General features: G+C 25.7%; 1 protein-coding gene across 4 annotated transcripts in view; it reads left to right on the top strand.

Moving 5' to 3' along the window:
- Positions 1-15,036, top strand: part of LOC129911692 (regulating synaptic membrane exocytosis protein 1) — a 247,748-nt gene that overhangs the window by 211,755 nt on the left and 20,957 nt on the right. The gene's annotated exons all lie outside the window — the stretch shown is intronic.

Raw genomic sequence — 15,036 nt, 5'->3', positions numbered from 1 at the left:
TTTAATGTCGGTATTCTTATTTTCTACTACATACTACTTCTTCTTCTACTTCTACTTTCGACAAAAAAAAAAAAACACCTTCTTTCAGCGATTAAGAATTTTTTATAATATGTAGCCTGAAAACTATATAATTTGGAATTTAACTTATATCGTGTAATTTTAATCGCTTTAATTGTTTAATTAAACATTTTAAATGTCAACACTTTCTTTCTTCAAAAAAAAAAAATAATAAAACTAAAATGTATCAAAATATTTATCTGAAATTTTTTTAACTGTGTAGTTAATTTTTATATGTATTTCTTCTTTTTAACAAAACAACAACAAAAAAAAAAAAACTAAAACAAGAATAATATAAAAAAAAATATATATATCGGAGAGAACTATATGACTGTACTATATATTCTTTTACTTCTTTGTATCTTCGATGAAAAAAAAAATGGCTTAATTTTTACAGAGCGCTGTTTTTATTTTTTTTTTTTTTTTTGATAAATTATTTTGCCAAAATATTTATAAAATATAAAATAGGTACTTCAAACTGAAGAAAAAAGTCTTCTCATGGGATAATCATTTTGAATAGTACTGTACTATGGACCTGGATTAAAAAATAGAATGAAAAATAGAACAAAAAATCTAATATAAGAAATAATTTATTTTAACTTAGAATCGGTCCTGTTTGTATACAAATTCCACCAACTTTTAAAAATTAAACTTAATACGTCAATATCTATAAAAATTAAAAAAAAAAAAATTAAATTTAGAAAAGTTTATAATTTTACTTAAAAATATACTAAATTTTATTAATTAATAAAAATATTTATTTAATTTTTTTAATTATTACTTTTTTATTTTCGTTAGTTTATAATTTAATTAGATTTGATAAAAATAAAAAGAAATGATAAATATCGAAGTTTTTAAATTGTTATTTACATTTATAAATAGAATATTTTTGCAAAAGTCATAGGCAATTTTAACAGTTAAACATTTAGAAAAATTGCAATGACCCATAACCTTAATTAATAAACTATTTTCTTAGTTTTTTTTTTTTTAATAAAAAACCTGTTAATTATTTTTCGATCATTTTTTAGACACAATTGAGTATTTTGCTTAAAAATAAAATTTAATTGGCCTTGAAACTCGTATTTCTCCAATTAACTTGTGCGCTAAAGTTGAGTTTTCTTTCATATTGAGCGTTGTTTTCTTATTATTATTCTTATCTGTAGTTTAACAAATGCTATGTATCTCCACAGTTCGATACTTTGATGGTAAGAATTTCAGTGAGGTGAAGTGAAAATCAATTTCAAAAATGTATTAAATTAGCGGAAAAAATTAAAAATAAAAAAAAAAAAATTTCTAAAATGTTTGATGTTTTTCAAGTGACTTAAAAATTGCCGAATTGATTTTTAATCTCGAACTTCCTAGTTTTGAGATCTTATAATGAATTTCAAGATACATATATGAAAATTTTGACGCTGAGATATCGAACTTTTTGTCTTTAAACATCAATATCTCGGAAACCACTAAATGCACAGGAAAATTAAGGAGTGTTTTGTAATCTTGAATTAATTTTTCATACAAGTCAGGTATTGTTTTTGGGAAAAGTATTTTTTTTTTATTTTTTGCATTAATTTGAAAAATCAAGTAAAAATGAACTTTTGGACATATCGAGAAAATCAGTAATGTTGATTATGTGTTTTGTAGTTCAATATGCCCACAAAAACCCTAAAAGTATTCCAATCTATAGAGCGAAAAATGTCAGACATAATATACCTTTGGGGTTGATTAGGCACAAGCTCATTACAAACAACGTCATTACAAGTGGTAGTTGCTATGCCTTAAGATTATTTAAGTTATTCCCTTAATAACTATAAAACTCAAATAACCTCTAAAAACTTTTGAGTTTGCCTACTAATTCAAATTTTCCAAAGACTTAAATTCATGGGAAATTCTGTTGAATTTTCTCAAAAGCAAACAATTTAATTACTTTAATATGCATTATATGCACTTGAATTATAAGAAAATTTCTTAAACCATTAAAAACTTCTGTATCGTCCGCAACAAGAGTAGTAGGTACTTTTCGTTAAATTTGTTTCATATACATTTTATTGTAAAGTATAAGCAACAGAAACATTCCTGAACTTGACACTCTCTATTCTTTGATTTATGAAAGTTTCTTCATTCTGTGGTCGAAAAGTTGAATTGCATTTGTTTTACCGCATTAATTGGAGCAGCATAAGAAAATTTTAAAATACAATACGATTGTCAGAAACTTACAGAACATTTTTATGAAAATGAGGTTTAGCGAAGTTGAGCAAAATTATATTCTTAAAAGTATTTTCTGAACTTATAACTTTACTAATTTAGTTTAGATTTTTTGTTTTTTTTTTTTATTTCTTTTCGAATTTATTTTTCTTTAAGTTTTTTATACTATATCTCTGTAAATATATAAATTAACATTTCAAACACAGTAAGAGCCAAACACCAGAATCAGTTTTAAGAAAATTTAAATGTCTAGGAAAATATCTTTATCTTAAAACAAAAAATTATATAATATCTAATAACAAAATACCTACTTTGAAAGCACTTTTTAAGAACATGATTGAAATGATAAAAAGTTGATTTTTTTGGAATTGTTAACTAATATTTTTTTTCGAAATTGTGATGTAATGCCATGGCACATCTAAGGTCACTACAAAACATTTTAAAAAGTAAAAAAAAACAACTGAACTGTTCCTGACACAAAAAGTTAGTAGGTCTAAACCATTTAATTTTCGATGTAGTTGATGTAGACTTGGCGAGGAATAAGAAATAATTGAGTTAAGTTGAATTGAGTTGAGTTGAGTAGACTTGAGTTGAGTTGAGTTGAATTGAATTGAATTGAATTGAATTGAATTGAATTGAATTGAATTGAATTGAATTGAATTGAATTGAATTGAATTGAATTGAATTGAATTGAATTGAATTGAATTGAATTGAATTGAATTGAATTGAATTGAATTGAATTGAATTGAATTGAATTGAATTGAATTGAATTGAATTGAATTGAATTGAATTGAATTGAATTGAATTGAATTGAATTGAATTGAATTGAATTGAATTGAATTGAATTGAATTGAATTGAATTGAATTGAATTGAATTGAATTGAATTGAATTGAATTGAATTGAATTGAATTGAATTGAATTGAATTGAATTGAATTGAATTGAATTGAATTGAATTGAATTGAATTGAATTGAATTGAATTGAATTGAATTGAATTGAATTGAATTGAATTGAATTGAATTGAATTGAATTGAATTGAATTGAATTGAATTGAATTGAATTGAATTGAATTGAATTGAATTGAATTGAATTGAATTGAATTGAATTGAATTGAATTGAATTGAATTGAATTGAATTGAATTGAATTGAATTGAATTGAATTGAATTGAATTGAATTGAATTGAATTGAATTGAATTGAATTGAATTGAATTGAATTGAATTGAATTGAATTGAATTGAATTGAATTGAATTGAATTGAATTGAATTGAATTGAATTGAATTGAATTGAATTGAATTGAATTGAATTGAATTGAATTGAATTGAATTGAATTGAATTGAATTGAATTGAATTGAATTGAATTGAATTGAATTGAATTGAATTGAATTGAATTGAATTGAATTGAATTGAATTGAATTGAATTGAATTGAATTGAATTGAATTGAATTGAATTGAATTGAATTAAATTGAATTGAATTGAATTGAATTGAGCTGAGTTGGGCTGAGGGGAGTTGAGTTGAGGGGAGTCGATTTGTGTTTAGTTGATTGGATCGAGTTGAGTTGAGTGAGATGAGATTATGTATGATCGTATGATGATACGAGTTGTGATCAGTTACGCTTAGATAACTCTTTGGAGAAAGTGTGGTATTAAACTCCAAAGTAGATGGTTCATTTCTGGAACTTATTGGGACAGTTATAAAAAAAAGCTGAATGTAAGTAGTAAATTGACATTATGAAACTTCATAAATGAATCGTTTATTTCAGAAACAGCATAAGTCCATTTTTCCCAAATTTTTTTTTTTGAAATTTCTCATTTATGATAGTTATTCATCTTCTGGAAAAAAATTAAGTATGTCAGACCCCCCCCCCCCCCCAAATACGAAAACTGAAAGAAAAGGGTTCAAAATATATGGAAATATTTCACCCGGTGACAACATTTTTGACTGCTAAATACTCGACTTTTGTTTTTAGCAGTTTTAAGTTATTATGGAAGCAATCTTGACACGCACACCCTTTTGTTATACATCTTTAAAAAGGTAAGGAATATATTTAATTCATTTAAATTGAACTCAGGGTTCAAAAGTTATAGCCAGATTTCCTCGCGGTGGCAGCGTGTTTTACTCTTGAATATATGACATTTTACCAGTTTTTATTTTGCCAGCCATCAAGACACGCAAGCTTTAAAATTATACATCAATGAAGAGGTAAAGATTTAATCTATCTACTGCTATTTTATTCATTAAAATCAGAAGCAGGGTTCAAAAGCTATAGCTAGATGAAAAAAAAAGTTTTACCAACAAAAAGTCGTTTTGAGCAGAAACGACATAAGTCCAGTGACTTTAAAGGCTTAAAAACCCGCTAAGACTTCAAAAAAGGTTTATATTTTAAAGGTTTTTAAATTTGTCTTTAGCTAGATTATAACTCGGCATACTCTTAATTTGAAATGTTGTGGAGTTTTAACATAAAAAACAGTTTTTTGTTGCTCCTGAAAAGTTAGTGCTCATGGACTTATGCTGTTTCCGAAATAAACGATTCAAATGCAAACCTATGCGAAATTTTTAAGATAATCCTGAAAAGTGTAAGAGTACCTATCATTTTTGGGGTATCAGATGAGGCGTTATTTTTAGATAAGGCTAGAAAAGACTTGCATAACCAACGTTAATTTTGCTGGGTACAGTTTTTTGATAACCAAAATTAAGTTTGGCCGATGAACTACTTAACTTCTACGAAAATGCAGTCAGTTTACTGCAGGGTTGTTAAAAATCATTTTATTTTTGGTGCATTTGCTTTTGATTCCATATTGAAAAAAAAAATATTTATTGCAAAACTGAAAAATATTTGGATAAAAAAAATATGTTATTGCAATTAAAAAAAATTTTACTGCAATAAAAAATATTTTGCATTAAAATAAGAAATTACCTACAAATGAAAATAATTTGCATTGAAGATAAAATTGTTATTGCCATTAAGAAAATTAATTTGCATTAAAAAAAGTGTCTGCACTAAAAATTCAATGCTAAATGATATTCGATTTTGGAATCATGTATGGTCAAGTAGTCAAAATTGTAATAAGATCGACGAATATTAAAAAAAAAATATTAAATGCGAACATTTTGCGTTGAATTTTGTTTTTTTCTGAATGAATACAATTTTTTTATAAATTTTGTTTACCCAAAATAATTTTATTTACAAATAAAAACATATTGCATGCAGGGACTCATTTACTTTGTACCACACTAAATATTTTGAAAAACAATTAGCTTCATCAACTTTTTATCATTCCACCATCGTTATGCATAACTTTCGATTGAATTTGTTTTTGCGCAATCGATTTTTTAAAGCGCAAATACTAATACTAAACTAAAATTAAATGGTAGACTATATAAAACTATATATTTTCAACTAAATCATGTCTTCGAATTTAGTACAATAATAAAATTATATTTAATTTTAATAACAAATTTATTTAAGTAAATTAAAAAAAATAGTAAAAAAAAAATATTAATTATATAGGCTAAGCCAAATAACGTTGTTACAGAGAAATTTATTAGAAATAAAAAAATAAAAAATCAAAAAAAAAAAAAAAAAATAGAATAAATGTTCTCTTCATAAAAATAAAAAAAAAAAAAAAAATACCATCGTAGTTCTAAATAATATACCCACCAATTTCATATACATTAAATAAGATACATTAATAAATCTATTAAATTGAAACCAAAACAAAAAAATATTATAAACTAAATGCATAACATATAAATATACATTAAAAAATATAAAAAAAAATAATATATTTTCATAACTCCTGTCAGATGGGTGATCTATATTTTTGTTTTAATTTTTATTTTCTTAGTTTTAATTTCTATTTAAATTTTATTTCTTAAAGAAACAAAAAAACTAAAAATCTTCTTTTAACTAAATGGGGACAAATTTTACGCTAGAACAATTTAAAACACTAAACTGAAACATATATTGAAAAAAAAAAAAAAATCAAAATACAAAAAAAAGTTGTCTATTTACATTAAAACCTACTCTTTATAATATACTACACTATATACATTAAATTATATACAAAAAAAGAATATATTGTATCTAGACTAAAAAAAAACAAATAATAATATGCGACCAAATTTGATGATCAAAAAACATAAAAAAAAAACAATATTTTAAAATTATATTTAAAAATAAAAAAAAAGTGTTACACAAATGTGAAAGTTAAAAATATAAATAAAAATAATATTCGAAGTAACAGTTGTAAAAAAAAAAACAAACTTGAGTGTGTCTTTTTATTTCTTTTGTTTTGTTTATTTTTATTTTTGTTATATATATTTTTTGTTTTGTTTTTTTTTTTTTTTCAAATCATGCAATTCAATAAGGAAAAATATCATTGCATAAATCATTGGGGTGCTATAAGAGTGTGGGGGTGTGTGTATGTGGACAACAATGCAGCTTTCAAAAAATGGTAAACACTTCTTTTATTTTTCCTTTAAATTCAAAGTCTATCTATAGATATCCTTTTACTATACACACCAAACAAAAATAAAACAAAAAAAGCTAAAAAATAAATAGTTTTGGAATGGGAATGTTTAAAGGATACAATTTGTTTTGAGCCTTTGTCATTTTTATTTTTCTTTTAACATAAACATAAAAAACCAACAAATTCGTTTGCGTCTAAATGCATTTTTAATATTTTAGTTTGTTCATAAATTCTTAACCTAGTTTGCATTTATTTTTTAATTCATTTCAATTTTTACTGTCTATTCTGTAAACTGTACATAATATTAAGCTTATTTAATTGTTTATCTATTTTGTTCCTTTCTTTTTTGATATCACATTTTGTTTTCTTTTTAGATACAAATATTCTTACAATAATTTAATTCCCACAATTCTTTAACAGAAACTAAACTTTATTATTGACTTATGTAATTGTTCTCTATTTGAGTTGAAGTCACGTTAATTGTCATCATGACTTAAAAACTCAGCTTTTTGGATATTTGACTCAATGTAAAAAAGACTTACACTCATATAATTCCCCATAACTGAAATCCTTTAGTTAATTTTTTAATTACTTTGCCAATTAAGAAAGAAAAAAAAATAAACAAAACAAACGTCATAGTTTTGGTTATCATTTTAAATTGTTTGAAAATATTGAGAGGGATTTTATTTTAAAGTTCCGTATCTTTGGTTTAAAAAATCGCATTATTTTCAAAAGTATACCAAATTAATGGAACTTTGATGTTCTACAACATTTATGATGATAAAAAAATTATGTTCCTATAATACGTGCTGAGAAAAATTAAAAAAAAAAACCGAAAAAATAACAAATAAAACGACAAAACCTCAAAAGTGTTGTTTTTGCAGAAAAACAGTAAATGCACAAGAAAAGATATTTCTATTACCTTCAACTTTGGTTGAGTAACCAATTCGTTCAAGCCATTAGTTTGGGAGATATAACCGATTCGCGTTTTTCAAAATGGCGGCTCCTTTCTCATAATTTGAAGATCTGTATACAATTTTAGTAAATCCGCCTGATTTTGAATATTAACACGCATTTACTATACAAGTAAAATATCTGTATTTTTAAAACATCTCAAATACAAAAACCTCCGTCAATGATTTACTTTGTTTTTTTTTTTTTATTTCATTAACATAATTTTTTTCCTATTATTTTTCACAATAGCCCTCTGCTTTATGAAATTTTAGTTAATTTTAATTTTCAAAAAAAAAGTATTACAGAAAAAATAAAAAAAACAAAATAAAGTAATCCCAGCCGGCACGAGTTATGCTATGAAATTATAATATTTTTTGCATATTTGAATTTAGTTCTGTGATGAAATGAAAATGTAATATACGTTAAAAAAATAGTTGCCATATACTTAAAAAAAAAAAAAAAAAACATAAAAACCGAAACATAAAATAATGCATAATATACCTATGTAGCTAAGCATAAATAAATTGCAATTTATATATTTTTTTTTAACAATATTGTTTAGGAATCTAACACTTTAATAATATTTTGTATATATCTTAACTTTTTTTAACTATATAATTTTTATTTTTCTATAAAATATCAAGGAATGTGATCGAATATTTGAAAATCTGTGAATAATATTTTAATTAATATTTTATACATATATTTTGTAATTTTTATTTTTTATTTTGATTTTTTGTTTTCCTTTTTTTATTATTTTTTTTTATGTTTGCATTGCGAATGAAATGCGAATGCCTGCAGCGATGTAATCAATGTTGTATTTTACACTTGAACAAAAAACAGTAGTTTTTTTTTGTATAGATAAAAAGAAAGTAATCAGCCAATGTAAATGTTTGTTTGATTTGTTTTCAATGTAAACATTAGGTAATACTCAGCTATTTATATTTTCTTTTGTTTCAAGTCCTAATTTGCAAACTGCACGCAACTACAAAGGCGTTATATTTTTTCTAAGAAGTTTTGATTTGTTGTATAAGTGTTATTAGTTTTATAATGAAAATGTGAAATTATTGAGTTTTTGATTAAACTCTGAAAGAAATTTTTACACAGTCCCTGGATAATTAAAAAAAAAGTGCATTGAAATTAATATTTCAATACGAAATAAAATCAAAAAACAAGAACACATTAAATGTTTTCTTGTTTTTTTTTTTTTTGCAAATTGAACTTTAAAAATGGTCTTACAGTTTGTTCCGTATTTGTCTTAAAAAGTAGGTACAATAAAGTTATAACAAAAATTTTTCTTTTTCAGTGGCAACTTTTCGAAAAAAAATCCCGTTTTTTTAACTATATTGAAAAATCTTATCTTGTTTCGTTATTATTTTTGTTGATTTCGAGTAGCAGTTGTTAAGCTTGTTATAATACATACAAAAAAAATTAAATTAGTTCCTGAAACATTTAAAACAAACTCCTCAAAGTTAAATTAAACAAAAACACGATCTTTTTTAGCTATTTAACAAAAAAAAAAGTACGTATACGCCACAGTGTACGTGGAAAACGTGCAAATAACGTGAATTCAAACTTTGGCCAGTTTTGGTTGTGAAAAAAATTTTTCGATTAAGACGTAGTTTGGCAAAGATAAAGCCAGTTAAGGGAAAAGAGAGCAAAAATCATAAAAACCGTCATAACTCGAAAACGAGAAAATCACACCTTTAGTTTATCGACTTAAAATGACCTCAGGAACTATGGTTTTCGTTTGGGGCGATGACTGTGCGACACCCTGTATGGACAAACAACATTAATTACTAGAATTTTAATTATAGTTTTGGTTAATTAGTGACCAAAAAGTCCTTTTCAGGATTTGTGTTACTACCGAATGTACAATCCCTTTGATTGACTGTGGGTCTAATCCTCATTCATTAGCGAACTTTTTTTTCCTGTGTCAGTTCTATTTATATTCAATGCCAAAATTATGGACTGTCTTTTTAAAAAATATATTTTGTTCTTATATTAAAAAAAAAAAATTTGAGATTGAACCCTTAACAAAAGCAATCAAACAACCAATTAATAAAACAATCTTAGGCGTAAGTTTTGCACTACCCCCAACCTTCTAGATGTTTACCCTCAGAACAAAGATTACGCCGCCGTGTTGTTTTTTTTTTCGATTTCTCTTAAATCTCCATGGTATTTTCGTACGTCCTCAGGGACAAAAATAACACGAGCACAATATCCGCAAGCTTTTCTTTTATTTCGTCTTATCCATTAATTTCGTAATGTAATAATATCCCTTTTCCTCCAGAGTCCTGATAGTATGTCCGAGTTGAGAAAAAAAAACTTATTGTCGAAGGCCGAAAATTAAAGTTTTTTTTTTCTTCTCCTCTTAAACTTTGTGTCCATATAACCACACAATATAAATAAAAATATATCCTGTCGGATTGCCACCTGAATGAAAGTCTTTTGATAATTTTTTTTCTTACTATTTTCCTTTAACCTCTGTTTTTAGTTGAAGAAGCTTAATTTTGTATATTTTTTTCTCCTTTTCATTCTGATATAAAAATGCTATTTTGTTAAAAAAAAAAAAAAAACAAGAAAAAAAGAAATACATAAGAGATGTGGGTTGTTAGTTGAATTGGTTGCTCATGGAAACGGTCAAGGTGGTGTTGGAAAGGTGAATATAAAAATAAACTGGATAGATTCCTGTCTTTCTTTGCTGATGATAACATGGCTTATAAAAAGTTAAGAACTATTTTTATGGCTTGGTTATAAAAAAAAGATGGTAGATTTTTGTCAGTGTTATTCCTTTTTATGCGGAAATTACTTAAACACTAATGAATTGTGAAAAAATAAGTTGCTTCTTTGGAAAGTTTTGTGATCTTAAAAAAAAAAACACACACATCAAACACCCACATAAAGGTTTATAAATATTTATCAGTATGTCAAAAGGTAAGAAAAGGACAAATTATTAGGGAAACTATAAAAGTAACTCGTAAAAAAAACTTGTATGAAAAGAAAATATCACACAAAGGACTAAAAAGAACGAATAATAAGTTTGTCAAAAAGTTAAAGGAAACTATTTTGTTTAAAAGCTTAAAGACCTTAGAAGTAATATTTCCTTTGGTTGGAACTTGTAAACAGAGATTCAAAGGACTTAGATTTTATATGTCCTTTGAACTTACTTATAACTTTTGTAAGAAAGTTTTTATTTTATTTAGTTTTTTTCTTAAAAAGGGCAAAGATTAAGCTGATGATATTACAATTTCTCTCTCTTTGATACTAAGACTTATGAACTGATTTTTAATGTTCCCCCTAAAGCTTCCAGACTTGAAAAATGAGTACCATTTACCTACATATGTATTTATTATTGATATTTACAGATATGTATTTTTATCCATCCAACTACTACGCAAATATTTGTGTTAATTAGGCAAAAACATGTCATTTATGTTTAATTTCACAAATTATTCAATAACACCAGCTGCCAAATTGCCAAACACAAGTGATTAGAAAAGTCTCTCATTGAAAAATAAAGAAATTAAATATTAACTTTGCAGAATTACATTAGGGTGGGTCAAAAAAATCGAAAATTTTTTTTTTGATTTGGTACTCCGAAAAATCGATTGCTAGACCCCTCTAGAATATACACACCAAATATGAGCTCTTTATATTAATGGGAAGGTCCTCCGCTTTGCAATTTTCCATTTTTACATCAAGCTTCTACTAAAAAAAAATAATTTTTTTATTAATTGACTTTTTAGCAAATTTCTTTTCATATTCTTGTAGGAAATTGAACGCTCTACAAAAAAGGCCTTGTACACTTTTTTCGTTTATCTAACCGTTGAATAGATATTTGAGGTCCAAAAATCGAGAAAATCTTTAAAAATTCGTTTTTTGTTCTTAATTTTGTAACAAATTGAAAAATTATAATGATCAAACGCGCAAGACATATTCTTGTTGAAAATTGATTGCTCCACAAAAAAGATCTTATTAACTTTTTTCATTAATCTAACCATTCTTAAGATATTCGAGGTCAAAGTTAAAAAAAAATATAAAAACATTTTATATTTTTAAAAAATTTCTAATTCACTGAAACTTCATTATTTTCAAATTAGCAAGATATATTCTTGTAGGGGCTTAAACGTTCTACAAAAAATTCCTTGGAATGAAATTGATTGCTTTAACCGTTTAGAAGATATTCGTATCCAAATCGCAATGCATACGGGTCATAAGAAAACTATTGAAATCAGTGAGCATTGGTTTGGATACGAATATCTTCTAAACGGTTAAAGCAATCAATTTCATTCCAAGGAATTTTTTGTAGAACGTTTAAGCCCCTACAAGAATATATCTTGCTAATTTGAAAATAATGAAGTTTCAGTGAATTAGAAATTTTTTAAAAATATAAAATGTTTTTATATTTTTTTTTAACTTTGACCTCGAATATCTTTAGAATGGTTAGATTAATGAAAAAAGTTAATAAGATCTTTTTTGTGGAGCAATCAATTTTCAACAAGAATATGTCTTGCGCGTTTGATCATTATAATTTTTCAATTTGTTACAAAATTAAGAACAAAAAACGAATTTTTAAAGATTTTCTCGATTTTTGGACCTCAAATATCTATTCAACGGTTAGATAAACGAAAAAAGTGTACAAGGCCTTTTTTGTAGAGCGTTCAATTTCCTACAAGAATATGAAAAGAAATTTGCTAAAAAGTCAATTAATAAAAAAATTATTTTTTTTTAGTAGAAGCTTGATGTAAAAATGGAAAATTGCAAAGCGGAGGACCTTCCCATTAATATAAAGAGCTCATATTTGGTGTGTATATTCTAGAGGGGTCTAGCAATCGATTTTTCGGAGTACCAATTCAAAAAAAAGAATTTCGATTTTTTTGACCCACCCTAGAATTACATACTTCCTACACACCATTCCTATATAAAATCGTTGTCGTCAATAAACTTACTTTTGAAAACAATCAAGAAAGTTAAATCAAAAGCAGTTAGGTACCTATAAAGTTTTGTATACCTGTCCTTGCAGTTGACGTAGTCTACGTAGGTAGGTATTAGGTATATTTCAAAAGGCTGTCATGATGGAAAAAGTTTTGTTAACAGATTAACTTCTTTAAAAATTACTTTCATTGCCATTTGACCATTATAGCATCAAAACATCAACCACGAATATATACAAAAATAAAAAAGTACATAGCTACCAAAAATTTTGAAAGAGATAAGATCCTTCTTTAGAAGCCATCATAATGTGAAGTCTTATGACTTTTTTTCAATTATTAAGGTAAATCTTTTGAATTTATAAGAAAAATTTACATTTTAATTGCAAAAAAGCCTAGAGAATAAATTAAATGACAAAGATTCTCAACTTCGAGTTTCGCACAGTTTTTTTTTTTACAATAAAATAAAATGTGAGAAATGTTGCCATTTTTTCCACCTTAAACGACTTGGCATAATTGGATGATAAGGTTACAAATAAAATGTGGCCCGAATGTTCAAATTATTATAAATAATTCCTAGTGGTAAATGGATGTATTTTTAGACAAAAAAAAATTTAATTTTCCAAAATTATGACCAAAGCTTACGATTTGCCATTTGACCAAAATAAAAAGCTTTTTTTTTACAAAAATCACTTTAACTATTTTGATAAAACAAACAACGTAAATTGTGGCAAACATGGTCCTTCATATTGATATATAAAAAATATTTTTGAATGATTTATTAACGGTACTAGCCAGAGAGTCACGTTGAGCTGAATGCCAGAATCCCGGATTTGTTTATCTGGACCAAGTGAGACATCAAAAGAAAGGTCTAGTTGCTAAGTTATTTGTATCCTAACATTTTTGTTCGTACGTTCGAAGATAAATATCTGCACACCAAAGTCTCGAAACAAGTTTTGGTTTACAGTTATGAGTTCACAGTGAACAAAAGGCCTATGAATTTAGGTGAAAAAATTTTAACAACTTTACTGTCGAATAAATCACATATGACTCAAAATATATGTTTGTCAAAAGTCTACAGAGTCCCACGTATCATATATGATTCATATACATATTTTTCTAAAAATAACTTCACTGTCATCATACAATTTGATTCAATAATCTCTCTACTTTCAATATTTTTGTTTTCTTTAAAGGATTCATCACTGCACGTCCCATGAAGCATATTTGATTCATAGAATATTTTCTGTATCGTGTTTCCGGAGTCCATGAGTCATATATGATTCATAAAGATGTGTTTCTAAAAACGTGCTTGCTATATGAAAATATTGCTAAAAAACATAATTTATTCATGAATGTAAAGGAAAAGAAAAAATACTTAACCAAACTGCAAAAAAAATCTTTGATTTTTTTTGAAGATTTTTTTTTTTATTTTGATGAAAATTATAGGTAAATATTATGGAAGAATATTTTTTGAGTACGATACCTACACAATTTTTATATACCTAGAAAAAAAACTAAACACAATTAATTAATTGACATCTTCCGTATATATTTTCATAAAATATTGACTATTTTGGCGTTATATAATTAAATTACCAACTATGCTTTAAACCTTAAAGTAGAGGTTAATAAAAATGAAAGATGGAAAAATTGTGCTAACATAAACAAAAGATCGAAAAATAGCATTGAACTTTGTTTTAAAAATTTTTTATTTTTTTCATTGAACCAGTTGTATGTAAACCAAAAGTCGAACATATTTTTAACATCAATTTTTTTTAAACTTTAAGCTTTCGAAAAATAAGATTCTATAAACGCTTATTCTTTCCTCCGTTTTGGAACCCATATTTTGAATTAAAAAAGGTTGGAAGCCATTTCGTATGCTAATATGCTTCACTGTACGAAATTTCATGACTTTACTTCAAGAAATGGCCGTGCAAATGATTTTTGACGCCAAAAAGCATCAAAAGCACCACTGACTGTGCATCAAAGAGAATGATAAATACTCAAAGACCGGAAGATATGAACCGGTTTTCATTATTTTTTAAACTCTTCTTAGTCTTCACCGTTCGTAACTTTTCCGCGCTATTATTGAAATTCGAAAAAAAAGTTTTTCGGTCCACTCTACGGTCCATACATACATAATATACGAATAAAAAAATATTTCGTTCAAGTTCCTAGTTAGAAAATGTTATTAGGTATGCTCATTTTTTTACAACGAAATGCAATTTATTGAAAGGTCAACTTCATAAGTAAATTTTTTATCTTTTATAAAATATTTGCATTGTCAAAATCAAGATGGATAACATAGGATGTGATCCTGATCATATCATAATAGCATATCATATCACATTTTTCTTTCTATGAATGATATATGATTCATTTGTCTTGTGACGATGAAAATAAAATATCATAG

This window comes from Episyrphus balteatus, chromosome 2 (assembly GCF_945859705.1).
Source record: "Episyrphus balteatus chromosome 2, idEpiBalt1.1, whole genome shotgun sequence".
Taxonomy (NCBI): domain Eukaryota; kingdom Metazoa; phylum Arthropoda; class Insecta; order Diptera; family Syrphidae; genus Episyrphus; species Episyrphus balteatus.
Note: the sequence above shows the minus strand (reverse complement) of the source record. Positions and strands in the feature narration are given on the sequence as shown.